Here is a 27020-nt window from a genome sequence, read left to right as displayed (position 1 = left end):
AGATAATTCTTAGTGCATTTCTCATACTGCATCATTCTCTCTCTCTCTCTCTCTGTCCTTCCTTCTATATCTCCCTCTCTGTTTCTCTCTCCAAACTGGGTGAGTTTGGTGTGCCAAATTTTGGCATCATTATCTCCTGGGCTCTGACTGGGTGATAGACCTCAGAGGCTTCCTTGGCGAAGGGTTAAGGTGAAAGGTTAATGATTCGTCTTGAGGTGCCCTTGATGAATATTCTTGTTCGGGTAACGATCCCAGCGTTCTTACAGCAGATATGGTAAGGTCAGCCGAAGTTACACCGTTGAGCAATTATGAAACTGTCCTCACAGTAAAAAGAAAGTGGAAAGAACAAAGTTGGTAGGAAACCCAGAGAACGTGAACTGATTAGAGTTGAACTGATTTTGTTTTTAGACATCCTTGTAAGAGCAGTCTCAACGTACAGCATTCAGACAGATGTTGGAGAATTTTGGTTAAAAGTCAGTGGGGGGGTTGAAATTTGTCTTGGACTGTAGCCCAAAGCAGGCAATAGACCATCGACAGCTCACCTCACACTTCGCCTGATTTTACCTTCCATTGACTTCAATCCACAACTTTCTAACTCAGAGGTGAGAGTGCTACCACTGAGCCAAGCTGACGCTTGGCGTGATGGGGGTTGTGGCTTCCACCCGCTCTATGCCCTGCCGAGGTTGTATTTTACCCCCCCATTCGCTAGCTTCAAAGAAGTAAAACTAGGCTAAGATCGGTTAGTGGATGTGCCAAATATCCAATAGGCATTTTTAACCCAAACTGTACCAGTGACGTTACACACAATCCACAGTTCCAAATTGTAAACAAAGATATCACATAAACATTGCTGGTGAACCATTGACTGACAAGGCAGTTGTGAATGTGCCAGCCATGGCTCAGTTGGTAGCTCCCTTGCCTCTGATATAGAAGGTTGTGGGTTCAAGCCCTGTTCCAAAGACGTGAGCACATAATCAAGGCTGACACTCCAGTGCAGTGCTGAGGGAGCGTTGCCCTGTCAGAGGTCATAGAGTCATAGAGTTTTACAGCACAGAAAGAGGCCCTTCGGCCCATCGTGTCCGCGCCGCCCATCCACCCCTGTCCTGTCTAATCCCATTTTCCAGCATTTGGTCCATAGCCTTGTATGCAATGGCATTTCAAGTGCTCATCCAAATGCTTCTTGAATGTTGTGAGGGTTCCTGCCTCTACCACCCTTTCAGGCAGTGAGTTCCAGATTCCAACCACCCTCTGGGTGAAAAAGTTCCTCCTCAAATCCCCTCTAAATCTCCTGCCCCTTACCCTGAATCTATGCCCCCTTGTTATTGACCCCCCTACTAAGGGGAAAAGTTCCTCTTTATCTACCCTATCTATGCCCCTCATCATTTTGTACACCTCAATCAGGTCCCCCCTCAGCCTTCTTTGCTCCAAGGAAAACAACCCCAGCCTGTTTAGTCTTTCTTCATAGCTGAGGCGCTCCATCCCAGGTAACATCCTGGTGAATCTTCTCTGCACCCTCTCCAAAGCAATCACATCCTTCCTATAGTGAGGCGACCAGAACTGCACACAGTACTCCAGCTGTGGCCTCACCAGCGTTTTGTACAGCTCCATCATAACCTCCCTGCTCTTATATTCTATGCCTCGGCTAATGAAGGCAAGTATCCCATATGCCTTTTTAACCACCTTATCTACCTGTTCCGCTGCCTTCAGAGATCTATGTACATGTACACCAAGGTCCCTCTGACCCTCTGTACTTCCTAGGGTCCTACCACTCATTGTGTATTCCCTTGCCTTATTTGTCCGTCCAAAATGCATCACCTCGCACTTTTCAGGGTTAAATTCCATTTGCCACTTTTCCGCCCATCTGACCAACCCGTTTATATCGTCCTGTAGCCTGAGGCTTTCCTCCTCACAATTTACCACCCCACCAATTTTCGTGTCATCTGCGAACTTACTGATCATACCTTTTACATTCTCATCCAAATCATTTATGTAGATCACAAACAACAAGGGACCCAGCACCGATCCCTGAGGTACCCCACTGGACACAGGCTTCCAGTCACAAAAGCATCCTTCGACCATCACCCTCTGCCTCCTGCCACTCAGCCAGTTTAGGATCCAACGCGCCAAGGCACCCTGGATCCCATGGGCTCTTACCTTCTTGACCAGTCTCCTATGCGGGACTTTGTCAAAAGCTTTACTGAAGTCCATGTAAACCACATCCACAGCATTTCCCTCATCCACCCCCCTAGTCACCCCCTCGAAAAATTCAATCAGATTTGTCAGACATGATTTACCCTTGACAAAGCCATGCCGACTATCCCCGATTAATCCTTGCCTCTCCAAGTGGAGACTAATTTTGTCCCTCAGAATTTTTTCCAATAATTTCCCTACCACAGATGTTAGGCTCACTGGCCTGTAATTCCCTGGTTTATCCCTGCTACCCTTCTTGTATAATGGTACTACATTAGCTGTTCTCCAGTCCTCTGGTACATCCCCTGTGGCCAGAGAGGTTCTGAAAATTTGTGTCAGAGCCCCTGCAATCTCCTCCTTTGCCTCCCACAGCAGCCTGGGATACATCTCGTCCGGGCCTGGGGATTTATCCACTTTTTGGCCTGCTAAAACCGCTAGCACCTCCTCCCTCTCGATGCTAATATGTTCAAGTATGTCACAGTCCCCTTGCCTGATTTCTATGTCTGCATCGTCTCTCTCCATAGTGAACACAGATGCAAAAAATTCATTTAAAACCCCGCCTACATCATCTGGCTCTACACACAGATTGCCACTTTGGTCCCTAATGGGCCCTACCCTTTCCCTGGTTATCCTCTTGCCCTTAATATACTTATAAAACATCTTAGGATTTTCCTTTATTTTGCTCGCCAGTGTTATTTCATGGCCCCTCCTCGCCCTCCTAATTTCTTTTTTAAGTATGCCCCTGCACTTTTTATACTCCTCTAGGGCTTCTTCCGTCTTTAGTCTTTTGTAACTGCCAAAAGCCCCCCTTTTATTTCTAATGCATTTTTGTATATCCCTTGTCATCCAAGGTTCCCTTTGCTTGTTGGTCCCACCCTTGACCTTTACAGGAACATGTTGGCGTTGTACTCTCTCTATTTCCCTTCTGAAAGTCTCCCACTGTCTTGATGTGGATTTTCCTATAAGTAGCTGCTCCCAGTCCACTTTGGTGCTGCCTTTCGAATGAGATGTTAAACCGAGACCCTGCCTGCCCTCTCAGGTGGATATAAAAGATCCCATGGCACTATTTCGAAGAAGAGCAGGGGAGTTCTCACTGGTGCCCTGTCCAATATTTATCCCTCAACCAAAACAGATTATCTGGTCATTACCACACTGCTGTTTGTGGGATCCTTGCTGTGTGCAAATTGGCTGCTGTGTTTCCTACATTACAACAGTGACTGCACCTCATTGGCTTTAAAGCGCTTAGGGGCGTCCAGTGGTTGTGAAAGGTGCTATATAAATGCAAGTCTTTCTTTTTTGTCATGGTGATGTGTTTGGTTAGGTCGCTAGTTTGTCTAAAAGCAATTTGCCATGTTGAAATAGGCTGAAATGTGAAACCGTGAGCATACTCTGTGTACAATCCCTGTAGCGCTGAAGGAGCATCTAATGAAAGCAGCTGATGGACTCATTGCAACGGATCCGTTTCCTCCACTGGGTGAACCCTCAGACTGAACATCAGGTGTGCTGGAAATGCATGGAGTGAGCGGAGACCTTCCATTGGGTTTAATCTGAGTAACTAAGAGGTCTCATCAGTGGAATGGATTCCCACAAGAACTCAGCAAAGCTGAGATGTTTCTCTCTGTTGGATGCCAAAGATGGGTTCAATCAAGTCTTTTTTTTACTTGTTCCTGGGATGTGGGCGTCGCTGGCAAGGCCAGCATTTATTGCCCATCCCTAATTGCCCTTGAGAAGGTGGTGGTGAGCCGCCTTCTTGAACAGCTGTAGTCTGTGTGGTGAAGGCACTCCCACAGTGCTGTTAGGGAGGGAGTTCCAGGATTTTGATCCAGCGACGAAGAAAGAGTGGCGATATACTTCCAAGTCAGGATGGTGTGTGACTTGAAGGGGAACTTTGAGGTGGTGGTGTTCCCATGCACCTGCTGCCCTTGTCCTTCTAGGTGGTAGAGGTCGCAGGTTTGGGAGGTGCTGTTGATGAAGTCTGTTGGTGACCATTGGAAAACACAGAGGACTGTGCATACCACCGGGCTCTGCACCAGCTCCAGAAGAGCTCTTAAAGTGAATGAACATGGGAACAGGAGTGGGCCGTTCAGCCCCTCCAGCCTGCTCCGCTATTCAATTAGATCATGGCTAATCTATACCTCAACTCTATTTAGCTGTCTTAGCTCCTTGATACCCTGGCCCAATAAAGATCTGTCGACCACAGTCTTGAAAGCTCCATTTGACCCAGCACCCATAGTCACTTATGAATGAAACTCTTGTGGCCTTGGTGAAGTCCTTGAAGGTAATGTCTTATGCAGCAAACAATTGATTCCTGCCATAGTGGGACTGAAGCCTGTAAGTGCCAAGCCAGAGATGTTCTAACCCAGTTTTGTCCAATAGAAATTGTTGACTAGCCGCAGGTGAGGCTATGGCAACACTGTTTCAGCTACAGGCACTAATTTTAGCAGAAAATTCCTCACACACTCACACTATAGATAAATATACTTCACGTGTGTATATTTACTTAACAAAAATCTACCACCATTCAGTAATCAAGGAAGTAAAGCACTCACAATGATTAAAAAACACTGGCACGCTCTTACCATTTTACCAACAAAGGTTCACACGCACACGCCATGCGAATAAGGATCGCGATCCCACAGCCCAACAATGGTGTCCATGACTCATTTCTTATTTACTAATCAGAAATGCAATCAGCCACGTCTGGATTCCCCAGTCAGCCACGTGTGGCGAGTGGCGAAGGTATTGGTCGGCACCGCTCTAACTCGGGCAGCCTGCATCTCTTCACGTAGCGATTGGGAACGGAGAACGGAGAAAACGGTCAACAGAAAACTCCGCGTCAGGAAGCAGCAATACCTCACGTAGAATCAAAGAGATCAGGTCAAAGGGGATTGAAGAACTGTATTTTGTAAGATTATGCTCTACAATAAATGAATAATTCAAGCACTTTAAAAAAGGACTATTGGCAAGGAATTCTTTAGAAGAATGAATAGTTTTAAGGCTTTTAACATTTTTTTTTAAAGGAAGGGAAATGTAACAATATTGTACAATTAGTAGATACCTGGGGATCATTAGGTGCTGGAGTTAAAGTAGGCCAGAGGGTATAATTAATTTAAGGCAAACCAATAGAATCAGGCGAGGTATGGATCTATAGGCTGTGAAGCTTTAAGCAGAAATAAAAAGATATAGAAGAGTAAAGACTGTACTGAGTGAGCTGCAAGAGACGTCATTATATAACCCACCCTCTTTACATGTCATTGTGACCCATTGATTCTTTCATTAAAACCCTTTGCTTAACACAGTGTCAGCTGTGGTTCAGTGGGTAGCACTCGCGTCTCTTAGCCAAAGAGGTTGAAGGATTCAGGTCCCACTCCAGAGACTTAGAGCCCATAATCTGTGCTGATGCTCCAGTGCCGCAGGGAGCGCTGTCCTTCAGATGAGGCATTTAACCAAAGCCCTGTCTTCCCTCTCAGGTGGATGTAAAAGATCCCACAGCACTATTTAAAGAAAAGCTTGGGAGTTCTCCCTGGTATCCTTCAACCAACATCACTAAAACAGATTATCTGGCCATTTATCTCATTGCTGTTTGTGGGAGCTTGCTGTACACAAATTGGCTGATGCGCTTCCGACATTACACTTCAAAAAGTACTTCATTGGCTGTAAAGCACTTTGGAACATTGTGAAAGGTGTTATATAAGTGCAGGTCTTTCTCTCTGTCTTATTTATGTGAAGAGTAGAAAGTATTTTCATTCATCCTGTGCCAAGCCTTGTAATATAAATGAGCAGGGGTGGAAGGCATAGTGGCTGGAGAGCTGATTGGAACAGTGCGATAAATTCATGCATGTGGACTGTCTGGAGTTCCTCTGTCCTGCCGCATAACCCATCAGATGAATCAATACTCACACTTATAGAGAGCATTAGTATAACAAGACATCCCCAAAAGCTTCGCAGAATGAAAATAACGCACTGAGAAGCAGAGGGAGAAAGACGAATGGTAGTGATTGAAAGCACAATCAATGAGATAAGTAATGAGGGGAGGAAGGAAGGAAGTAATGAGGGAAGGAGGGGAGGAAGGAAGGGAGGCGGGGAGGAAGGAAGGGAGGCGGGGAGGGAGGAAGGGAGGCGGGGAGGAAGGAAGGGAGGCGGGGAGGGAGGAAGGGAGGCAGGGAGGCGGGGAGGGAGGAAGGGAGGAGGGGAGGAGGAAGGAAGGGAGGCGGGGAGGAAGGAAGGGAGGGAGGAAGGGAGGGAGGGAGGGAGGAAGGAGTTGTAATTGCAATGTTACCGCGGACCCCTGGTGTCGGCTTCCTGCTACTGCGCTCGCTCAGGTGATTGTTGCGGGTTCAGCGGGAGTCATACCTAACTTACTTAAACGAGACCCGGGAGTTAAAATGGCCTAAGCCTCACCTTGGCAAGCCAGTCTTAGCCTCACGCCCACTGCTCACCCCCTGGTTAAAATAGGGGCTCCAGATGTCTGCGTGTTGCCCACTACCAGTGTGTATTGCGATGCCTTGGTGTGGGGCCTGTGATCTTCCGCTAGGTGCCGGTGACGAGTGAGGCCCTTCACCGCTGGCATGAACCTGCGACTTCCTTTCTTTACCCCCAGCTCTCTCTCTACCTCTCTCTTGGAGACATTAACCTGTATCTTCTGGTCTGTGCCGGCGGTAAGCCGCTCCGGTTAAACGCCGATCGGAAGATCCAGGCCATTGGCTCACTGGGCACTGACTGCCTTGTGGTACCTCACCCGTGTGGCCATTATTCCTGTGTCAACCGCCCGGGAATAATGGGTGGCCACTGGCAATTGGACCATGGGGAGGTCATTGCAGCCGACTTGCTCCTGTCCTCAACCGCCACACATCTGCCCATTACAGGAAAGCCATCTGGAGCAGGAAACCTTCACTGATGAGCTATTCATTTATAGACCAATGGTAACACCCCTACTGCCACCTCCTCTGTGATGGGCTGACTCAGCACAAAGCGGGAAGTGGGGGTTGAACCCGAGGGCCTCGCTGGTTCTGTACGGTTCACCACCACCGTCACGCTGAGTCAAAGGGAGTTCCCAGGATTCAGGACCTTGATGGCTCGCTCAGTAGGCAGTCGGCACATCTTTCCGTAGTCGTCTGGTGGAATAGCGCACGCGGGCCTGGACTGGGACCGGCGGAGGTAGGGCGATTCCACAAGGCTTTGATTTCTTCCCTCCCCACCCCAAACCCCCTCCCGCCCTCGACTTGTCCTGTAGCCTTTGATTGGGTTGGCGCAGGGGGAATGAAAGGTCGAATAGCAGGTGGCCGGGGCTGGGTGGTGTGGCACAGCGGGGGCAGTCTGTACGCCTTTGATTGCTGCAGCCTTTGATCTGGGCTGCTGCAGCAACAGCAGGCTGGCACCAGGGGATGCTGTCGGCCCATCTCTCCCAAATCAAACCCTTTAGGCACATGACGTGCAGCCTTCGCTGTCTCCTAGCAATACAGCAGGAGAGAGAATCCAAATCTTTCTTCCCACATCCTTATGTGTGCTTGATGTATCTAAGGGAGGCATCTGGAGACTGAGGTGGCATTTTTCACACTCTTTTTCCATTTTTATCCCGCCTCACATCTGGAATACAAGGTGGCTCTTGTGCCTGTGGCTTTTTTTGGACAGGACACTGTTCTGCTTTTTTATTGTTTTGGTTTTTTTATTGTATGTGTTCTGTTTCCTAAAGGAATCTTTTAGTGGATCTATATTCGGTGTGTGGGTGAATTAATAAGGAGGAATTTATTTGGTTTCCAGAAGATTGGACTAGCGTGTCTGTGGCAAGCACGGTGCTACGGGAGAGCGAGGGAAAAGGAAATAATTTCTTCTTGTAAGTACATGACGAATTTTTAAAAAAATGCCTTTGTCCTTTTTCACGGTGGCGTGTGTCTGTGTTTTGTCATAACATCTGACATAAAGACAGTGCCTCGGAATGTATGTAAAGAACTCATGGACTGTAGACATGAGGGCTGTGCTGCTGAAGGTCTCGTTCGACATTTCTGTGCAAATTGCCCCCTTCGAATTGCACATATTTTTCAGTCGTGAGGAAGTCTATTGTAATCGCAACATGTGTAATCTCACCAAGAAGGGGGGGTGGAGGGGGGCGAAAAATCCCGTCTGAATGCAGAGGTTTTTTTTAAGCTGTGGTGAGGTTTTTGCATGTTAGGTTGCCTTAATTGGAGCAGCAGTTCATATAGAGAAGGAAAAAATTATCAAAAGAATACCCAACGCTAGCCATACTATCATTCCGAAGTTCCTATAGCATTTCATGGTCGAGATCTGACATGTTTGCAATAAATATTGATTATTCCCCCTTCCCTTTTTCCAACAGAAAAAAAATCCGTGGGCTGCGAGGATATGGGGATTAATATTGTGAGATTCACTGAGTCTATGCAGTGAAGGACCTGAAATATAACACAGGAGGCGGATTGCATCCGTTTTTCTTTTTCCGTTTCCCCTCCTTTTCATTTTCTCTCCCTCTCCCAAAGTGACGGCCACCTTCCTTTCTTTTTGAACACGAGGGAGAGAGTGCTGATGTTCTCAAGCCTGGACAGCCCTCGGAAGGACCTGATCCGCTGTGAGCTGGAGAAAGAGAGAGAGAGACAGATCCACACTGCTGGCTATGCAAGGAAGAAATAATCTGAGGCTCCTTTCATCATGCTTAGCTCTCTAACAAGCCCAAGAGCCAGCTCCGTCGGTAACCATAAAGGTAAGACTCACAACATTAAAATGAACGGGGAGTGGGAGGGGGAGAAATGGCAGACAACTTACCCAGCCTTCTTTTATTGCCAAAGTTTATCTGAAATTCAAAGCACTGGCAGCAGACGCATGCTGATCTGGAAGTCGCTGGGCAATGTTGACCCAAACACACAGCGGAGGTGATTGGGTTAAAGTGCGATTTTACAGGGCGGGCAAGCCGACAGCATTGAGCGGCTCTGAGCTCGCCTTAAAGGCAGCGCGACCCTTATCGTCGTGATATTAGGAGGTGCTGAGTTTAGAGAGGTCATTTTAAAGGGACAGAGCAGCCTTTCTGTGACCAGTGAGGGAATGGGCTTCATTCTAAAGCCAGGGCAGCAGAAGGTGCTGAGATTTACATCTAAAGATATAAATGGCCTTATTTAGTAGCAATTTAAAAGACACTGTGTTAATAGTGAAGAGGCATATATGTGGGGTATAGAGTACATAACTGTGGCAACACTGGACATGTAATACACGCAGATATGTACAGACTTGGTTCGACCCCATCTGGAGTACTGCATTCAGTTCTGGGCGCCACACCTCAAGATTGGCCTTGGAGGGGGTGCAGCGCAGGTTTACCAGAATGATACCGGGGCTTAAAGGGTTAAATCAGGACGACTGGTTGCATAAGCTGGGCTTGTATTCCCTTAACTATAGAAGATTGAAGGTTGATCTGACCATTTAAAATGTTCAAAGGATTCGATAAGATAGACATGGAGAAACTATTTCCTCTGGTGGGGAAATCAAGAACAAGGGGGACATAATCTCAAAATTAGAGTTAGGCCGTTCAGGAGCGAAATCAGGAAGCACTTCTTCACATAAGGGTAGTAGAAAAATAGAACGCTCTCCCCCAAAAGGCTATGGATGCTGGGTCGATTGAAATTTCAAGACTGAGATCGATAGATTTTTGTTAGGTAACGGTATCATGGGATATTGAACTAAGGCCGGTAAATGGAGTTGAGGTACAGATCAGCCATGATCTAACTGAGTGGCAGAGCAGGCTTGAGGGGTTGAATAGCTTCCTCCTAATGTTCCTATGACATATTGTACATAATAGAGGCTACACAGAATAAATAGGGACATATTATATATAATAGAAAGACTATTCTAGCTATATAGGACATGTATATAACAGAAAGGTTACACTGGATATATAGGGACATATTATATTGAATAGAGAGGCCACACTGGATTTATAGGGCATATTGTATACTATCAAGAGGTTATACTGGACATATAGGGACATATTGTACATAGAAAGATCACACTGGATGAATTGAGATAAATTATATAGAACAGAGAAGCTTCAGTCTAGACAGCAATATATATATATCTATTATAATAAAGGTAATATGTATGCGTCAATTTCCTGTCCAACCTGTCACACTTCCTGTGTCACACTTTTCTGTAATATTTAATTATTGGCAAAATCATTCGAAGCAAATGCGTCTTAGCTGATTGGCTCATATGCAGATTTCTTTCAATAATCCTTTTTTTAAGGAAAGAGAGATAGTCATTTGATATGCATCGAGAAACTTTCCCACGATAGAAAATATCTTCTTCACATTGAAATTTTTAAGCGTATGATATAAAAATATAACCTTAGCAATCACACTTGTAAAAAAAGAAAACCAAGCATTTAATCCTGGGTTCTGACTTTCAGCCTGAAGAACAATTAAACTCTGATTGACCTCACCGTGCACAGTTCTCTCATCAAACAATTAAACTTTGATTGACCTCACCTTGCACAGTTCGCTCATCAATGATAAATGATCTAGACGAGAGAACCAGATGTAATATCTCCAAGTTTGCAGATGACACAAAGCTGGGTGGGCGTGTGTGCTGTGAGGAGGATGCAGAGAAACTCCAGTATGATTTGGACAGGTTGGGTGATTGGGCAGATGCATGGCAAATGCAGTATAATGTGGATAAATGCGAGGTTATCCACTTCGGTGGCAAAAACAGGAAGGCAGATTATTATCTGAACGGCAATAGATTGGGAAAAGGGGAAGTGCAACGAGACCTGGGTGTCCTTGTGCACCAGTCACTGAAGGTAAGCATGCAGGTGCAGCAGGCGGTTAAGAAGGCAAATGGTATGTTGGCCTTCATAGCGAGAGGATTCAAGTACAGGAGCAAGGATGTCTTGCTGCAGTTGTACAGGGCCTTGGTGAGACCACACCTTGAGTATTGTGTGCAGTTTTGGTCACCTTATCTGAGGAAGGATGTTCTTGCCATGGAGAGAGTGCAGTGAAGATTCACCAGACTGATACCTGGGATGGCAGGAATGACGTATGAGGAGAGATTGGGTCGATTAGGCTTATATTCGCTAGAGTTTAGAAGAATGAGAGGGGATCTCATTGAAATTTATAAAATTCTAACAGGACTAGACAGACTAGATGCAGGAAGGATGTTCCTGATGGCGGGGGAGTCCAGAACCAAGGGTCACAGTCTAAGGGTAAGGGGTAAGCCATTTAGGATTGAGATGAGGAGGAATTTCTTCACCCAGGGAGTGGTGAACCTGTGGAATTCTGTACCACAGAAGCAAGTTGAGGCCAATTCATTAAATATATTCAAGAAGGAGTTAGATATATTTCTTAAGGCTAAAGGGATCAAGGAATATGGGGAGAAAGCAGGGACAGGGTTATATTCGCACAGGGTATTGAATTTGGATTTTCAGCCATGATCTCATTAAATGGCGGAACAGGCTCGAGGGGCCGAATGACCTACTCCTGCTCCTATCTTCTATGTATCAAACAATTAAACTCTGATTGACCTCACCTTGCACAGTTTGCTCATCAAACAATTAAACTCTGATTGACCTCATCTTGTACAGTTCTCTCATCTAACAAGTAATCTCTGATTTACCTCACTTTGCACAGATCTCACCTTATGAGAAGTTATTTATTTATTTATTTTTTGTTAAGCTATTCTATACTAGAGCCTCTTCTGTGTTTGACGTGCCTAAGAGACTTGCAGAGGGTTTTCAGAGTCATTACTCTCAGCTAAGAGACTCATTGGGGTTCTCAGAGCCATCACTCTCAGCTAAGCAACTGATAGGAAGGGGGTTCTGAATAAAGGTTCTGATGTAAACATAATTATTTAAGCAGAACCTTTTGATAACACTAAGTAATGTAGAGATGCTTGCTAAGAAGAAAAGATGTAAGGTGGCTTAATCTTTTCTTACGTTTTCTCTATGTGTTGACTCACACCCTAACCAGATGGACTGGAAACGTAAGGCGCTGCTCCCCCATATTAGATGCACTGAATTATTTATGTACATGTCAACCCAGATTACCCGTCAGCAATGCCATCGGAAGTTCACCGGTATTGTATATAATAGACGTGTAACTGGACATGGAAGGCTATGGATTACTGCTGCTGACAATAGCGGACAAATGCTTAATGTATTTATATGACATTCTTGTCTGCTGCTCCGGCTGATGTGAAATACCCATTTAATTAAACTTGTATTACGATAGCAGACAAAGATATGTGATACAATTGCATTGTTATTGTCTGCTAACACTGCAATAGTAATGTCTAGGTTATGAGGGTATATCGTACAATATATAACAGGGATAACTCTATCTATCAATACATATTGTACAGTGTATAATAGGGATAACACTATATATTGGAACTTATTGTACAGTATATAATAGAGGCCTCACTATATATTGGGACATACTGTACAGTGCATAAGAGAAGCCAACAACAACTTGTATTTATATAGCACCTTTAATGTAATAAAACATCCTACGGCACTTTCCAGGAGCGTTATCAGACAAATATTGACACCGAGCCAAAGAAGGAGACATTAGGACACGTCCAGTTACATGTCTATTATATACAACACTGGCGAACCTCCGACGGCATTGCTGACAGGTAATCTGGGTTGACATGTACATAAATAATTCTGTACATCTAATATTGGGGAGCAGCTCCTTACGTTTCCAGTCCATCTGGTTAGGGTGTGAGCCAACGCGTAGGTAAAACGTGAGAAAAGATTAAGCTACCTTACATCTTTTCTTCTTAAGCATAAGAACATAAGAACATAAGAAATAGGAGCAGGAGTAGGCCAATTGGCCCCTCGAGCCTGCTCCACCATTCAATAAGATCATGGCTGATCTGATCCTAACCTCAAATCTTCTATCACTCTGCATCCACCCGAACCCATGTGATCTCCCGGGAGAGGCGAAAAACCAGATAAAGACCCAATGGCCAATTTGGGAGAAAAAAATCTGGGAAATTCCTCTCCGACCCATCTAGGCGATCGAAATTCTTCCAGGAGATCACTCTGTCCCTATATTTTCTACAGTACTTACCTTCTGTAAAGGCGATCTCCACCCCAGCCAGGAACAGGAATAAAACCATCTCCTGAAATCTAACAGAATTAGAACACAGTAGGAGCAGAACAAGGCTACACGGCCCCTGGGCCCACTCCACTACCCACAGGGCCATGACCATTCCGAACCTAGACTCATGTCCAATTTCCTGCCCGCTCCCCGTAACCCTTAATTCCCTTTACTTCTAGGAAACTATCTATTTCTGTTTTAAATTTATTTAATGATGTAGCTTCCACAGCTTTCTGGGGCAGCAAATTCCACAAACCTACCACCCTCTGAGTGAAGAAGTTTCTCCTCATCTCAGTTTTGAATGAGCAGCCCCTTATTTTAAGATTATGCCCCCTAGTTCTAGTTTCACCCATCATTGGGAACATCCTCACCGCATCCACCCGATCAAGCCCCTTCACAATCTTATATGTTTCAATAAGATCGCCTCTCATTCTTCTGAACTCCAATGAGTAGAGTCCCAATCTACTCAACCTCTCCTCATATGACCACCCCCTCATCCCCGGGATTAACCGAGTGAACCTTCTTTGTACTGACTCGAGAGCAAGTATGTCTTTTCTTAAGTATGGACACCAAAACTGTATGCAGTATTCCAGGTGCGGCCTCACCAATACCTTGTACAACTGCAGCAGTACCTCCCTGTTTTTATATTCCAACCCCCTAGCAATAAAAGCCAACATTCCATTGGCCTTCTTAATCACTTGCTGCACCTGCATACTAACTTTTTGAGTTTCGTGCACCAGGACCCCCAGATCCCTTTGTACTACAGTACTTTCCAGTTTCTTGCCATTAAGATAATAACTTGCTCTATGATTTTTCCTGCCAAAGTGCATAACCTCACACTTTCCAGTATTGTATTCCATCTGCCAAATCTCTGCCCACTTACTTAGCCTGTCTATGTCCCTTTGCAGGTTTTTTATGTCCTCCTCACTCACTACTTTCCGTCCCATCTTTGTATCATCTGCAAACTTTGATATGTTACACTCGGTCCCCTCCTCCAAATCATTAATATAGATTGTAAAGAGTTGGGGACCCAGCACTGACCCCTGCGGAACACCACTAGTTACTGGTTGCCAATCTGAGAACGAACCATTTATCCCAACTCTCTGCTTTCTGTTAGAGAGCCAATCCTCCACCCACGCCAGAATATTACCCCAATCCCGTGATTTTTTATCTTGAGCAATAATCTTTTGTGTGGCACCTTGTCAAATGCCTTTTGGAAGTCTAAATACACTACGTCCACTGGTTCCCCTTTATCCACCCTGTATGTTACTTCCTCAAAAAACTCAAGCAAATTTGTTAAACATGACTTCCCCTTCATGAAACCATGCTGAGTTTGCCCTATTAAATTATGTTTATCCAAATGTCCCGTTACTGTCTCCTTAATAATGGACTCTAACATTTTACCAACCACAGATGTTAGGCTAACAGGTCTATAGTTTCCAGCCTTCTGCCTACTACCCTTTTTAAATAAGGGTGTTACATTAGCAGTTTTCCAATCTGCCGGGACCTTTGCTGAGTCCAGTGAGTTTTGGAAAATTATTACCAATGCATCCACAATCCCTACCGCTACTTCCCTCAAGACCCTAGGATGCAAGCCATCAGGTCCAGGGGATTTATCCGCCTTGAGTCCCATTATTTTACCAAGTACCACTTCCTTAGTGATTTTAATTGTATTTAGTTCCTCCCCCCCTAGAGCCCCCTGTTTGTCCAGTGTTGGGATATTCTTAGTGTCCTCTACTGTAAAGACTGATACAAAATAATTGTTCAGTGTTTTTGCCATCTCCATGTTTCCCACCATTAATTTCCCGGTCTCATCCTCTAAGGGACCAACATTTACTTTAGCCACCCTTTTTCTTTTTATATAACTATAGAAACTTTTACTGTCTGTTTTTATATTTTTTGTTAATTTACTTTCATAATCTATCTTCCCTTTCTTAATCAATCTTTTTGTTATTTTTTGCTGTCTTTTAAAGACTTCCCAATCTTCCATCCTCCCACTAGATTTGGCTACCTTATATGCCCTTGTTTTTAGTCGGATACTATCCTTAATTTCTTTACTTAGCCACGGATGGCTATCTTTTCTTTTACACCCTTTTTTCCTCAGTGGAATGTATATTTTTTGGAAGTTGTAAAGTAACTCCTTAAATGTACACCACTGGTCATGTACCGTCTTACCCTTTAATCTATTTTCCCAGTCCACTCTAATTAATTCCGCTCTCATACCTTCATAGTCTCCTTTATTCAAGCTCAGCACGCTTGTTTGAGATCCAACCTTCTCACCCTCTAATTGAATATGGAATTCAACCATGTTATGGTCACTCATTCCAAGGGGATCCTTTACTAGGACATTTTTAATTAATCCCGTCTCATTACACAGGACCAGATCTAAGGTTGCTTGCCCCCTGGTCGGTTCAGTTACATAAGCGACCGAATGCTTGGTCAAAGAGGTAGGTTTTAAGCAGTGTCTTAAAGGAGGAGAGAGAGATGGAGAGGCAAAGAGGTTTGGGGCGGGAATTCCAGAGCTTAGGGCCTAGACGGCTGAAGGCATGGCCGTCAACAGTGGGGCAAAGGAAGTTGGGAAATGCACAAGTGGCCAGAGTTGGAGGAATGCCGTGATCTCAGAGGTTCTGGGGCTGGAGGAGGTTATAGAGATTGGGAGGGGCGAGGCCATGGAGGGATTTAAACAAGAGGATAACATTTTAATGTTGAGGCGTTGGTGGACCGGGAGCCAATGTATTCACAGGCACAGTTGGGTAGATGGGATTTGGTGCAATTTAGGATAGTCAGCACAGTTTTGGATGAGCTCAAGTTTATGGAGGGTGGAAGGTGGTTGGCCAACCAGAAGAGCATTGGAATAGTTGAGTCTGGAGGTAACAGAATTGTGGATGAGGGTTTCAGCAGCAGACAGGCGATGTTATGGAGGTGGAAGTAGACGGTCTTGCTGATGGAGAGGATATAAGGTCCGAAACTGAGCTCCGGGTCAAATAGAGCGGCGAGGTTGTGAATAGTCTGGTTCAGCCTGAGACTGTGGCCAGGAAGAGACACATGTATATATTGGGACATACTGTACAGTATATAATAGAGGCTATCTCTATATATAGGGACATATTGTACAGTATACAATGGCCATCTCTATATATAGGGGCATATTGTACAGTATACATTGGCCATCTCTATATATATATGGACATATTGTACAGTATATAATGGCCATCTCTATATATAGGGGCATATTGTACAGTATACAATGGCCATCTCTATATATAGGGACATATTGTAAAGTATACAATGGCCATCTCTATATATAGGGACATATTGTACAGTATACAATGGTCATCTCTATATATAGGGGCATATTGTACAGTATACAATGACAATCTCTCTATATAGGGGCATATTGTACAGTATACAATGGCCATCTCTCTATATATAGGGACATATTGTACAGTATACAATGGCCATCTCTATATATAGGGACATATTGTGCAGTATACAATGGCCATCTCTTTCTATAGGGGCATATTGTACAGTATACAATGGCCATCTCTATATATAGGGGCATATTGTACAGTATACAATGGCCATCTCTATATATAGGGACATATTGTACAGTATACAATGGCCATCTCTATATATAGGGACATATTCTACAGTATACAATGGCCATCTCTCTATATAGGGACATATTGTACAGTATACAATGGCCATCTCTATATATAGGGGCATATTGTACAGTATACAATGGCCATCTCTCTATATAGGGGCATATTGTACAGTATACAATGGCCATCTCTCTACATAGGGGCATATTGTACAGTATACAATGGCCATCTCTATATATAGGGGCATATTGTACAGTATACAATGGCCATCTCTATAAATAGGGGCATATTGTACAGTATACAATGGCCATCTCTATATATAGGGGCATATTGTACAGTATACAATGGCCATCTCTCTATATAGGGACATATTGTACAGTATACAATGGCCATCTCTATATATAGGGACATATTGCACAGTATACAATGGCCATCTCTATCTATAGGGACATATTGTACAGTATAGAATGGCCATCTCTCTATATAGGGGCATATTGTACAGTATACAATGGCCATCTCTCTATATAGGGGCATATTGTACAGTATACAATGGCCATCTCTACATATAGGGACATATTGTACAGTATAGAATGACCATCTCTATATATAGGGACATATTGTACAGTATACAATGGCCATCTCTATAAATAGGGGCATATTGTACAGTATACAATGGCCATCTCTATATATAGGGACATATTGTACAGTATAGAATGGCCATCTCTCTATATAGGGGCATATTGTACAGTATACAATGGCCATCTCTATATATAGGGATATATTGTACAGTATAGAATGGCCATCTCTATAAATAGGGGCATATTGTACAGTATACAATGGCCATCTCTTTATATAGGGGCATATTGTACAGTATACAATGGCCATCTCTATATATAGGGGCATATTGTACAGTATACAATGGCCATCTCCATATATAGGGACATATTGTGCAGTATACAATGGCCATCTCTCTATATAGGGACATATTGTACAGTATACAATGGCCATCTCTCTATAGAGGGACATATTGTACAGTATAGAATGGCCATCTCTATAAATAGGGGCATATTGTACAGTATACAATGGCCATCTCTATAAATAGGGGCATATTGTACAGTATACAATGGCCATCTCTATAAATAGGGGCATATTGTACAGTATACAATGGCCATCTCTATATATAGGGATATATTGTACAGTATAGAATGGCCATCTCTCTATATAGGGGCATATTGTACAGTATACAATGGCCATCTCTATATATAGGGGCATATTGTACAGTATACAATGGCCATCTCTATAAATAGGGGCATATTGTACAGTATACAATGGTCATCTCTATATATAGGGACATATTGTACAGTATAGAATGGCCATCTCTTTATATAGGGACATATTGTACAGTATACAATGGCCATCTCTATATATAGGGACATATTGTACAGTATACAATGGCCATCTCTATAAATAGGAGCATATTGTACAGTATACAATGGCCATCTCTATAAATAGGGGCATATTGTACAGTATACAATGGCCATCTCTATATATAGGGACATATTGTACAGTATAGAATGGCCATCTCTCTATATAGGGGCATATTGTACAGTATACAATGGCCATCTCTATATATAGGGATATATTGTACAGTATAGAATGGCCATCTCTATAAATAGGGGCATATTGTACAGTATACAATGGCCATCTCTTTATATAGGGGCATATTGTACAGTATACAATGGCCATCTCTATATATAGGGGCATATTGTACAGTATACAATGGCCATCTCCATATATAGGGACATATTGTACAGTATACAATGGCCATCTCTCTATATAGGGACATATTGTACAGTATACAATGGCCATCTCTCTATAGAGGGACATATTGTACAGTATAGAATGGCCATCTCTATAAATAGGGGCATATTGTACAGTATACAATGGCCATCTCTATAAATAGGGGCATATTGTACAGTATACAATGGCCATCTCTATAAATAGGGGCATATTGTACAGTATACAATGGCCATCTCTATATATAGGGATATATTGTACAGTATAGAATGGCCATCTCTCTATATAGGGGCATATTGTACAGTATACAATGGCCATCTCTATATATAGGGGCATATTGTACAGTATACAATGGCCATCTCTATAAATAGGGGCATATTGTACAGTATACAATGGTCATCTCTATATATAGGGACATATTGTACAGTATAGAATGGCCATCTCTTTATATAGGGACATATTGTACAGTATACAATGGCCATCTCTATATATAGGGACATATTGTACAGTATACAATGGCCATCTCTATAAATAGGAGCATATTGTACAGTATACAATGGCCATCTCTATAAATAGGGGCATATTGTACAGTATACAATGGCCATCTCTATATATAGGGACATATTGTACAGTATAGAATGGCCATCTCTATATATAGGGACATATTGTACAGTATACAATGGCCATCTCTATATATAGGGACATATTGTACAGTATACAATGGTCATCTCTATATATAGGGACATATTGTACAGTATACAATGGCCATCTCTATATATAGGGACATATTGTATAGTATATAATAGAGGTCATGTCTATATATTGGCATATTGATCATCATTCGATATATAAGGACATAATGCTCATAATATGTATTGTGTGAGGTGGATGAAGTGACCCATTTGAGCAGAACATCATCTACAACCTGCTTTAATTATTTATAAAGCATTTGACTACTCATTGCAGAAAGAATTAGTTCAATGACTAATGTAAGCGAGTTAGGAGTCATAGAGATCGACTTTTGCAGGAATATGTGTGTTTATGTTGAGCTCAATATATTCCACATTATGTATGATAAATATACGTATAGATCAATCTTTGTTACTGTATAAATCTTACTCTGTATTTCTACTCACTCCAGCTGAGATATATAATATCAATATGCCTTTTGAGATATTCATGAATCATGATTTGTAGCTGAATCTTTTTATTTAAAAAGATTGTTAATATTTGTAAAATATTTCCCTACACATACTGAAGGAATAATTGCATTTTGAACATGTTGCAACAAAATAGTTGATGGTTAAGTGCAAGAACGCAGACCGGCTTACAGAGCTTGACGTCGTGTTGCAATGAGTAGTGACACATTGCAGCTGATCCGAAAGAGGCTCGGCCGCATACATTTACAGCATTGTGAAAAGCTACAAGGAGGAGACTTGTTCAATGTAAAGGAGAGGGAGGCTTTCTGACTGGCTGTCTCTCAGTATAATCTGAACTGGAAAAGCACAATTGTTGGTGCAAAGTGTAAAGGGAATGAACTGCATTTATAACCTAGAAGCTACTGTGTGCTGCAGGAAACTGTTTATGTTGACATAATTTATTGTAGTAAGAAATTAGCCAATTTAAAGTACGCGGCTTCACATGTCGGTTTAAAACAGTAATGTTCACCTCATTCTCCTCCTTTTGGTTATCGCTCCTAATATCTCATTCTTTGGATTGGTGTCCATTTTTTGCCATCTATGCCTCTGACAAGCACCTTGGGAGGCTATGTAAATGCATGTACTAATTGTAGATTGCCTTTGGAATTTACACACTAATACCACACACAGTGGAGGCAATTATAACTCTGGGTGATGGGGTAAAATGGGTGATATCGAATAGGTTGCCCATTATATGTCCCACCCAATTATCCCGTTCATTGGCAGGTAATTCGACGTCAGCCATTTTACACCAACGCTCAGAGTTAAAAATGATTTCAAGATTAATAATATATATACATTTATAGTTACAAATATCATCCCTCGGTGTTTTAAATTGGTCTGGGTTGGTTTTGTGAGATTCTGAGTGGTAATTATGTAATTTTGGGTGTGTGGGTGTTGCGTATTTCTGTCTGATTGTGGAACACCGGGGGTATGCTGTGTGTTTCCGAGTGTTTCTGGGGGTTGTGCGTTTCCAGGTGCTTCCAAGTGTTGTGTGTTTCTGAGTGGTTCCGGGTGTTGTGTGATTCCGGGTGTTGTGTGTTTCCGGGTTTGGTGTGTGTTTCCGGGTTTGGTGTGTGTTTCCGGGTGTTGTGTGTTTCCGGGTTTGGTGCGTTTCTGAGAGTTGTGTGTTTCCGGGTGTTGTGTGTTTCCGGGTGTTGTGTGTTTCCGGGTGTTGTCTGTTTCCAGGTGTTGTGTGGTTGCGAGTGTTGTGTGCTCCGAGTATTGTTTGCTTCTGCGAGTTGTGTGTTTCATTTCCGGGTGTCGTGTGTTTCCGGGTGTCGTGTGTTTCCGGGTGTCGTGTGTTTCCGGGTGTTGTATGTTTGCGAGTCATAGAGTCATAACAGCACAGAAGGAGGCCATTTGCCACATCGAGTCCGTGCTGGCTCTCTGTAGAGCAATCCAGTCAGCCCAATTCCCCCGCTCTATCTCCATAGCCCTGCAAGTTTATTTCCCTCAAGTGCCTATCCAGTCTCCCCTTTAAAATCATTGTGGGTGATTTTCCCAGCCCCGAGGAGGCGGGTTTGGAGGCAGGACTGTTGGCAAAATTGCAAAAAGTGAGGGCGGGTTCCGAACCCACCTCCAACCCGCCTCCGCACAATTTTGCCGGAGGCGGGTTTCATGGGTGCGACTCGGTCCCACCTCCATTCGTCAGGAGAGGTAGTTAAGACCCTTAAATAGTTGTTAAGGGCCTCTATAATCCTATTTTGACAGGCCTTTTTAAATTTGCCACATTTTGTGCATTTTGCCCGAGCCTCCTAAACCACGCCAGCTAATCCTTGCGGGTTGACATGTGGGTGGCCTCTTCACAGCTGCAGCTCCACTATTAAAACAGAGCTTTCATCAGGGAGCAGTTGCAGGTGGCAGAACTTTTGTTCCACAGGTCTTTCAGCACTTTTATCAGGCCTACAGAAGTCGGAGGTGCTGCAGCTTCGATCTCTCAACTGTGGGACCTCCTTAAAAACCCTCTGCCCGCTTGGACTGAGTGCTTCCCCAACGGAGGTATCTGCCAGCAGCATGGGGACCATTTATTTCCTTTTACCATGGACCTCAGATTCGGATGAGGAGCAGCCACTGCACCAGCAGAACCAGACAGCTCAGCAGCAACAGCAGCAGGAGTGCCAACCTCCTGCTCACCCACCTGATGCTGCACAGGGCAGAAGGCGCCATCGCATGGAAGCACATCGCCGCAGGAGATACCCCCAACACAGGGTTTACAGACAGAGGATGAGCTACCTCAACATAACTGAGCAGCAATGCTAAAGGAGGCTGAGACTTTCGCGACAGGTTGTCGGAGACATCTGCACACTGCTGCACCAACACCTGGAGCCCAGAGGAGCGGGTGGACACCCCTTACCAGTGGCTGTCAAAGTCGCCACCGCACTCAACTTTTTTGCCTCAGGCTCCTTCCACGGATCATCAGCAGACATCAGCGGCATTTCCCAGTCGGCCGCCCACAGTTGCATCACACAAGTTACTGATGCCCTTTTCGCAAAGGCGCACAATTACATCCACCTCTAAAGGGATCAAGCAAGTGTGACCGCGCGTTCCGTTGGCTTTGCAAATATGGCAGGCTTGCAGGGTGTCATAGACTGCACACATGTGGCCCTTAGGGCACCCCATCACAACCTAGCTATCTTTGTCAACCGCAAGGGCTTCCACTCCCTCAACCTACAGTTGGTGTGTAACCACATGAAGGAGATTTTGCATGTTTGCGCCAAGTTCTGTGGTAGTTGCCATGAATCTTTCAACCTGCGGAACTCTAGTGTTTCTCCGCTCTTCAATCCGCCAAACCAACTTAACGGAGTGCTCCTTGGTGACAAGGGCTACCCACTGAAGAAATGGCTAATGACGCCGATCAGGGGGCCAGCTAACGAGGCTGAGGAGCGCTACAATGCCAGCCATATTTTGATCAGGCCCATCGTCGAGGAAACCATTGGCTTGCTGAAGATGTGATTCAGATGCCTTGACAGATCAGGTAGAGCCCTGCAGTATTCAGCAGCCAGGGTCTCCAGAATGCTCGTGGTCTGCTGTGGCACAGCGTTGTGGCTTGCAGCTTCCTGATGCGCAAGTGGCTCAGTTCATAGCCTCCTCAGATGAGGAGGAGGAGGAGGAGAAGGAGGAGGGCCGAGCGGCGGTGTATCGACCAGCAGCAGCATGTGAGCACATGGCTGCCCGTGATGCAAGGGTTGCACTCACCCTGGCCAGATTTGCATAGGTTGCCCATTGTGGCACATGTGCTTGGCTCCTTCTTAACACATGATAGACAATGGACATGACTCTCTGGCCTCCTTTCACTCTGTCCACCAAACTGACCACGCAAGTGTTGCGGAGCCCACAAGGTGGAGCTGCCTAAGCCGAAATAACAGATGCCATCATGCCAACAGTTTGCCATCACCTAATTTTGATACATTCACACAGGGATGGCATTTCATCAATAAACAGAAACAATCACCCAATCTGCACACAGATCTGGAGGTTATATCCCTTGCCAGCTGTACCCACACAACCTTGGTTTCTTTGGTAGGCCTCTTCCTCCCAGATGAGGGGAAGAGCACCTTCCTGCTAGCTCTCGCCCCCTCAACCAGCATTCCCAGCGCCTCATCTGAGAACCTTGGGGAGGCCTTTGCCTTGGAACTGGCCATTCTTCAAACACGATTAAAATCACTAAGGTGGTGGTACTCGGTAAGATAATGGGACTAAAGGCGGATAAATCCCCTGGACCTGATGGCTTACATCCTAGGGTCTTGAGAGAAGTAGCGGTAGGGATTGTGGATGCATTGGTGGTAATTTTCCAAAATTCCCTGGATTCAGGAAAGGTCCCAGCAGCTTGGAAAACTGCTAATGTAACGCCCTTATTTAAAAAGGGAGGCAGACATAAGGCTGGAAACTATAGACCAGTTAGCCTAACATCTGTGGTTGGTAAAATGTTGGAGTCCATTATTAAGGAAGCAGTAACAGGACATTTGGATAAGCATTATTTAATCGGACAGAGTCAGCATGGTTTTATGAAGGGGAAGTCATGTTTGACAAATTTGCTCGAATTCTTTGAGGACGTAACAAACAGGGTGGATAAAGGGGAACCAGTGGATGTGGTGTATTTGGACTTCCAAACGGCATTTGACAAGGTGCCACACAAAAGATTACTGCACAAGATAAAAAATCTTGGGATTGGGGGCAATATACTGGCATGGGTGGAAGATTGGCTATCTAACAGAAAACAGAGAGTTGGGATAAATGGTTCATTCTCGGGTTGGCAATCAGTAACTAGTGGTGTTCCGCAGGGGTCAGTGCTGGGACCCCAACTCTTTACAATCTATATTAATGATTTGGAAGAAGGGACCGAGTGCAACGTATCCAAGTTTGCCGACGATACAAAGATGGGAGGGAAAGCAGTGAGTGAGGAGGACATAAAAAACCTGCAAAAGGTCATAGACAGGCTAAGTGAGTGGGCAAAAATTTGGCAGATGGAATATAATGTTGGAAAGTGTGAGGTTATGCACTTTGGCAGAAAAAAATCAAAGAGCAACTTATTATCTAAATGGAGAGAAACCGCAAAGTGCTACAGTACAAAGGGATCTGGGGGTCCTGGTGCATGAAACACAGAAGGTTAGTATGCAGGCCAATGGAATCTTGGCTTTTATTGCAAGGGGGATGGAGTATAAAAGCAGGGAAGTCTTGCTGCAGTTATACAGGGTACTGGTAAGGCCACACCTGGAATACTGCGTACAGTTTTGGTTTCCATATTTAAGAAAAGATATACTTGCTCTCGAGGCAGTTCAGAGAAGGTTCACTCGGTTGATTCCGGAGATGACGGGGTTGACTTATGAGGAAAGGTTGAGTAGGTTGGACCTCTACTCATTGGAATTCAGAAGAATGAGAGGCGATTTTATCGAAACATATAAGATTGTGAGGGGGCTTGATCGGGTGGATGCGGTGAGGATGTTTCCACTGATGGGTGAGACTAGAACTAGGGGGCATAATCTTAGAATAAGGGGCTGCCCTTTCAAAACTGAGATGAGGAGAAACTTCTTCACTCAGAGGGTAGTAAATCTATGGAATTTGCTACTTCAGAGAGCTGTGGAAGCTGCGACATTAAATAAATTTAAAACGGAGATAGACAGTTTCCTAGCTGATAAGGGAATAAGGGGTTACGGGGAGAGGGCAGGGAAGTGGACGTGAGTCTAAGTTCGGATCAGCCATGATCCTATTGAATGGCGGAGCAGGCCCGAGGGGCCGTATGGCCTACTCCTGCTCCTACTTCTTATGTTCTTATGTTATGAGATAAAAGTTTGGAGGTGGTGCACCAACCAAAAACAGGTGGAATGAGCCAAGGCAGCAAGCGGCCCTTAAATGAAGCTGGATAAGTGATGTCAGCAGAGGTGAGTTTCAGTCCCAAAAGACTAATTGGCCCAGGGGAACCCACACCTCTGAAAGTAACTGGCCAATTCGGGGGAAATCGCTAATTTTTCCCACCTCACAGTTGAGGCGGGTTTGGAACCCACCCAAACTGAAACCCGCCTCCAACCCGCATCCAATGGGAAAATTACGCCCATTGAGTGTGTCCGCTTCCACCACTTCCGTCGGCCGTGAGTTCCAGGTCCTCACCACTTGCTGCGCAAAAAAGCTTTTCCTCACATTCCCCCTGCATCTCTTGCCCAAAACCTTAAATTTGTGTCCTCGAGTCCTTGTACCATCAACTAGTGGGAACAGCCTTTCCCCATCTAGCCTATCCAAACCCGTCATAATCTTGTACACCTCTATCAAATCACCCCTCAACCTCCTTTGCTCTAATGAAAACAAATCCAGCTTCTCCAACCTGTCCTTGTAGCTAAGATGCTCCATCCCCAGAACCATTCTGGTAAATCTCCTCTGCACCCTCTCAAGGGCCTTCACATCCTTCCTAAAGTGTGGTGACCAGAACTGGACGCAATACTCCAATTGTGGCCTAACCAGCGCTTTATAAAGGTTCAGCATAACTTCTCTACTTTTGTACTCAATACCTTTATTTATGAAATCAAGATCCCATATGTTTTGTTAACCACTCTCTCAATATGTCCTGCCACCTTCAGGGACCTATGCACATTAACTCCCAGGTCCCTCTGTCCCTGCACACTCTTTAAAACTGTGCCGTTAAGTGTATATTGCCTCGCCCTGTTCCTTCTGCCAAAATGTATCAACTCACATTTCTCTGTATTAAATTCCATCTGCCACTTGTCTGCCCATTCTGCTAACCTTTCTATGTTCTGTTACAGTCGATTGGTATCATCATCACTGTTTGCCACACCCCCAAATTTGGTGTAATCGGCAAATTTAGAAATTCTACTCTGGTAGTTATTCTATCCAGGAATTTAGTAATTCTATCCAGGTCATTTATATTTATCAAAAAAGCAGTGGCCCCAGCACTGACCCTTGGGGAACAGCACTATCTACCATCCTCCAGTCTGAAAAACTGCCATTTACTACAACTCGCTGTTTTCTGTCCTTAAGCCAATTCATTATCTAAGCTGCCACTGACCCATCTATTCCATGAGCCTCAATTTTGTTAACTAGCCTTGTAGTGGTACTTTGTCAAACGCCTTCCGAAAATCCATGTAGACAACATCCATTGCATTCCCTTCATCAATCCTCTTTGTTACTTTATCAAAAAATTCAATTAGACTCGTCAAACACGATCTGCCTTTTACAAATCCGTGTTGACTCTCCTTAATTACCTTAAACCTCTCCAAATGCCCGTTAAGTTTTTCCTTTATTATTGTTTCTAAAACTTTACCCACCTATGATGTTAAACTGACTGGCCTGCAGTTACTAGGATTATCCTTACACCCTTTCTTGAACAATGGTGTCACATTTGCCACTTTCCAATCCTCAGGCACCTCCCTCGCATCTAGGGAAGATTTGAAAATTATGGCAAGCCCTTCTGCTATCTCTTCCCCCAATTCCCTTAGCAACCTGGGATGCAAGCCATCTGGACCAGGCGACTTGTCCACTCTAAGCATACCCAGCCTTTCTAGTACATCCTGTCTATCAATTTTCACCCCTTCCATTGCTTCTATCTTTTCCACTTCTACTGATATTTTGTCAGCATCCATTTCCTTAGTAAACACTGATACAAAGTACTCATTGAGTATTCTAGC

This window comes from Somniosus microcephalus, chromosome 28 (assembly GCF_052327205.1).
Source record: "Somniosus microcephalus isolate GS21.2 chromosome 28, FLI_Smic_1.0, whole genome shotgun sequence".
NCBI lineage: Eukaryota > Metazoa > Chordata > Chondrichthyes > Squaliformes > Somniosidae > Somniosus > Somniosus microcephalus.
This window is presented reverse-complemented; position numbering follows the sequence as displayed.